Raw genomic sequence first — 5,187 nt, 5'->3', positions numbered from 1 at the left:
TTCTGCGAGTATTTTAATTTTTTGTTTTTATGATTTTTAAGTTGAGTTAAAGTAATATATAATATTAAATTAATAAAGAGCAATTAAATAATATAAAAAACAATAATTATATGTGTTCGCTCGTTAACGTAAATGCTTCATTTCATCTTCACCATACTTGCATGACCACTTAAAAAAATTTATGTATTTGCTTATTAATGTAACACTAATTAATTAATTATTTTTAATTGTTATAAATAAATATGTGTATACAAGTCGTCATGTTTTAAGCCAATTGAATTTTAATTAGCACTTTATATGGTACATAAAATGCCGACTTAATTTATTCCAATAAAATTACACCGAATGTCTTAAAATAAAATCGAAAGTTTTATGAAATTGAAGGCGAAAAATTCCATTGAGAATGAAAGTTGCAGTTGTAAAAAGACGCCGTCAAATCACCAAATTAAGGCACCGTAAAATGTCGTCCAATGCACATCACAGCAAAGCACTTATCTCTGCATCAATTAAAACTTAAACATGTGTGTCACCTTATAAATCTTACAATTACAAACATTTTAGTCAGAGTCTTTCACAAACAAAGCGAATGACCAACATTGGATTTTGTGTATTTTCTGTTTCGATGCAGAACTTTCATTTTCAATTCAATTGAATATGGCAAAGTAACAGGTCCCGTGGCTTCTGTTGGCTTCTGTTTGAAGTTGAGTACTCACACGGGAACAAAATATTTTCTATATGGCATACGATTGGAAGACGTCTACTGTTGTTACGAGTATTATTTACTTTTTACTATTGTCAGTTGTACGCTGATGGATTTGTTAGTTGGACAAAAGTTGAAAGTTGCAAAACTTTGATGGACAAACAATAGCGTCACAAAATCTATATTGATTTAAGGATAATAAATAGAGATTCCAGTATAAATGCAGTTGAAAATCTGAATTGATTGACTAAGAAAATAAATTTTAAAGAAGTATTGTCTTTTCAGATATTTTGTTGTTATTACATTGAATGTTAGGTAAAAAAGTTAGCAATTGGTGTGTTGAAGCTCTAATACCTCTTGTACAAACAGTTGGTGTAAATATTAATTTTTTGCTTTATTCTACTAATCATATTGAGTTCTATAATTAATTTGTTTTGACATAAATCCCGACAAGAATATATATTTATATATACGCTTATTTTTGGCAGTTATTTTACCTATAAATGCAAAAAAGTCCTTTGTGTAATTTGCCCACAGTTGAGTTCATTGTGTGCCCAGATAATAAAGTCAACATATTTCATCCAATTAATGAACTATCAACAAACATTAGATTTTCCAAAAAATTGAAATGCGCCTACACATTATAACAGATAGATAAAAATACAGGCATATATGAATGTTCTCGGTAGAATTATTACATAAAGAAATACAGGTGTTGTTCAATAATGCCTAAAAATACAAAAGATTATAGCATATCTTTGAATTAGACAAAAGGAAATGCATATATTCAAACCATTCAACTATTAAAAAAAAATAATAAGATATAGACTATCAAAGGTCAGCAAAATAGTTTTAAAATCTAAAACAAAAGGGTATGCACTATGTAGTATACAGGGTATACGGGTCAGTATTGAAAAATTCATTGAGGTCACCTGTGGGGTAGCTTATTGTCTTTTATCGTCCCTTTGCAAAAAGAAAAATAGGCTTACATTTGAAAAAATACAAATAAATACATATAATACAAATAATATACAAATAAATACACGGACAAACACACTATCACTATTAAAGAACGTTTGATTTTCGCCATTGGAAACCAGTAGTTGAGTTATAAAAAGTCCACATCGATGAGATACAAAGGCGATATTAAGGTCAATAAATGAGTATTTACGTAGGCGAGTTGAGATAGTGTATCTATTTCCAAAGATAAGCACAACATCATATATAGATAAATACACAGATAGACTAGGTAAAGTTAGATTAATGTTATAGTTGGTCTAGTTGACAAATTCAGATATCTTACGGGATCATTGTATTCTACGGGATCATTGTGAAATCATTGCTTAATAAAAAATATTAACTGTTATACTTATGAAACAATTTTGTGTTTGTTATAAGGTGTAGACAGATTAAAATCCAAATAAATGCTACAGTACACTGGATAACGGTCAGTGGAGCTTAGCTATAGAGTCGCCAAGCTCCCACGATAGAGCTACACATAATGTATAATTCGCCTCTAATATATATAATGTATTATATTGAAAACATTTTGTTTTATAAAAATATTTTTGTTTTTAAATTAAATAAAGATCATCAGTTACTTTAGTGTCTTAAGAGTTGGTTTTTATTCAACTCCTTTCACCTTGCGCCAAGAACACCTTGATGGTTTTTGTTTACCTTAATCATGCTATATATTTCAAGTCTTTCTGCTCTTCTGTAGGACTATGGTTTGAAGTTAAGGATATTTACACAAATATCATTTCTTTCAAGTTCAATACATTCCCATTTGTTGCTGAATATTAGTCAGAATGCAATTCACGAAAGATTGTATATCGGGTTTAGTTAGGTTTTACAATTACAGAGAAGTACTCTTGCAGAGGGTGAGTTGCTGTGTGTGGGCGGGAAATGGATTTCTTCAAAGGTCTCTGCTTAGAACTTGAGCCTATTAGTTTGGTGTTCATGTTCTTAAAGATATTATTATTTGATTATGTTTTTTCACATAAAACTTGTGTCTTGTAACTTTTTGGTGTTGAATCATTAAAAGTAAAAGGCATAAAAATCTTACAACTTTTAGTTGAGAAAATTTTAAAATTATGCTGTGGATGATCAAAATAGCCATTTCATTCACTAATTATTTAATAAAATTAATAAAAAATACTCTTTAATTCGCATCATGGTTATTTAAATTTTTAATCACAGAAATTTGTTTAAATCAAAATCTAACATCAAATAATTATAGTCTTACTAACTTACGGAACAATGTCGTGAAGGTGTCGTTAAGATCTCCAATGACGATCAATCTTCCCCTTTACAAGGCGGCAATTAACAAAAAGGCTACAAATTGTTCAGTGCAACCAATTGCATCTATGATTTTCTTTAGTAATGTAAATAATTTAAATTAATGCTATATAATTATTATTGTATACATGCGAGTATATGATATTGCATACAAGTATTTTTATCGTATTCCAAGATACTTAATCACTAAATTTACTCTTAAACTCCAATTATTTTGTGCTGATAAAATTTCATAGATATTTTTATTTACAGTTTAACCCGGTCGGCTACCAGAGTTTAAGTGACTTCGAAAAGGTGTCTTTGTAATGTTAATCAGCGAACGGCAGCTGTTAAATTTTTACCTTTTTTGTCTCGTCTGGTTGAGATAAACGCAGATAAAAGGGACATGAAATTCAAATTTAAAGTTTTTACCACCAAAATTGATTACGGCAGTAATTCGAAGCCGAAACTGCTTCCGTATGCAACTATCTTAAGCTGTGAGAAAAACACTTTGAAATGTTATCTGACTTTTGCCGTATGCAAATTATTATTTGTGGTAATTGATCAGCACTTTGATGGCTTGAAAGCTGTTGAAGTTTTGTACCTAGGAAAATATTTTTCGTGCAAAAACTATTTTTCATAAGAAGTTGATAAAGTCCATTTGCACACCACTATGAACTAATATGAATTAATAAAAAATTATTTTCTGTTCGCAGATCGCGTAATATAAAAGTTTGCATAAGGCAATATATTGCATAAATATTATTTCCTTTTTAAATCATATGTAGCCTATAATTTTGCATGTGATATTACCATTCCACAGAATTGGAATCCACTAGGCATTTTACAGCTTTAAGGTTTTTTGGCAATAAATATATTTTCATATTTAAATTTTTTTACATTTAGATTATCGAATCTGTTTAAGTATGCACAAGTGTAAGCAAGTATGCGCTAATTTTTGAAATGGTTATCAGCGACAGATAAATAACGCCCACAAAAATTTTTGGACTGACTTGCATGTCAGCGATATATAAAATGCCCACAACTCATTTGTTATGATGGGAAAATATTCATACTAGCGTGATTTTCTTAACAAGATTTTAAAATAATTTTTGATGTTGTAATCCTTTTTAGCTATAATAATTATAGTTTTAAACATATCTAATAGATATTAATTAAAAAAATAATATTCATAATAACTGGATTAAATTACATATTATTATTACAGTTGTGGTTTAATATAACGAATGATATAATATTCAGGTGGTTCTTTTATTTAAATTTAATTTAGTTCATATATAATTTAAATAAGCCAATACTATATCTTACTAGCAATACTATATCCGTAACATACATATTTTGGAAATATCTCTGATTGAAATCCATTTTTTTCGCATAAGTCGTGATGATATTAACAGTTTTTCACAACGGTCTTAGAATAAATATATTCATGGCAAACATCTACATCATTCTCTTTAATTTAGTTCTTAGTGTATCTATTAGATATGTCTTAAAGTTTTTGGAATTTTTACATACTGGGCCAAGAACTAAATACGCAGAACTCTTGGCAAATATCAAAGCAAAGCATTTTTGTATCAAAAAAAAAATACATGTCATCGAAAGATATGTACGGTGGTCACCATTCATTTTTTGATCCTAATAATGAATAAATATTAACGTTTTGTTGAAAATTGATTTATTGTTTCTTGAAGTATTCTTCTTTACGATTAATACGATTAACCATTTGTCAAAGCATTCATTCCAATCTTTTTCAGACTTCTCTAAATGGTTTTTAAATGCAACAACGGCTTCGTTGTTGCTTCTGCCGACAAAAATCCTTGTCCACGTAATTTACGAGTACTCTTAACGTTTGAAAACAAGAAGAAGTCATTGGATGCCAATTTAGGATTGTACGCTGATGTGCGGATGACCCATTAATTCAATTTTTTGAATGTTCAAATACGAATAGTTTGTTGTTAAACGAGATATATGAACATTCCCATTGTCTTAATGGAGAATGATGCGATGGTGCTGGTTTATTTTGCGTATTTCACTGTAGACTTCCGGTAAACAAATGATTTTTCACCATTCGCAATTGAACGTTTTACGTTTCTGTATTGGTATAGTTGTTCTTTGAGCGCGATGGTTCATCTTGAAACTTCTTGAGCATTTGCGTGCACCAATCGACACGAACACCTTTTTGAGATTTT

Source organism: Teleopsis dalmanni, chromosome 1 (genome assembly GCF_002237135.1).
Source record: "Teleopsis dalmanni isolate 2A chromosome 1, ASM223713v2, whole genome shotgun sequence".
NCBI lineage: Eukaryota > Metazoa > Arthropoda > Insecta > Diptera > Diopsidae > Teleopsis > Teleopsis dalmanni.
Note: the sequence above shows the minus strand (reverse complement) of the source record.